The sequence below is a fragment of the Ipomoea triloba genome, chromosome 12, assembly GCF_003576645.1.
Source record: "Ipomoea triloba cultivar NCNSP0323 chromosome 12, ASM357664v1".
Classification (NCBI taxonomy): Eukaryota; Viridiplantae; Streptophyta; class Magnoliopsida; order Solanales; family Convolvulaceae; genus Ipomoea; species Ipomoea triloba.
In genome coordinates, this window is record NC_044927.1 from 12,616,714 (window position 1) to 12,617,305 (window position 592).

Consider the following 592-nt stretch of genomic DNA (forward strand, 5'->3'; position numbering starts at 1 on the left):
AAATGGTTGCCTTGGATTACTGACCCAATCCAAAATTCCTTTCATCTCTTTGTTTTTTTTTTTTTTTTCTCTATAATCTACCCAGTCTTTCTTGTCAAATCATCTGATGAAGTATCATCAAAGCGCCCTTCCACTAGTCACATAGTTACAAACCTAAACAAACAAGAAAAGCGAAAAAAGAGAAAAAGAAAGGAGTAGGCGCTAGGCATTAGTCCGGCCGTAGACTAGCACTTAGGCACTGCCTAAGCGGCAACCTGTAAAAACAAAAAATAGTGTATGTTATATATATATATATATATATCTTACTTCTCTTATTTACATAAATAAATAAATTTAAATATATATAAATATAATAAAAAAATTAATAAGGCCGACTCGTCCGAGTTAACTAGCTAACTCTGCCGAGTTGGGCGAGTTAACCCGGCCGAATTCGGATCACCGGTTGACAACTCGGCCTACTCAGCTAAGTTAGGCGTCCACCTAGGGAGCAATTCGCCTCGGCGTAGGGGCACCTAGCGCCTAGGCAGCCGATTTTTGCAACATTCATGACGCTTATTATTTTTATTTTTTCTTTTCGGTTTTTTTTTTTTTT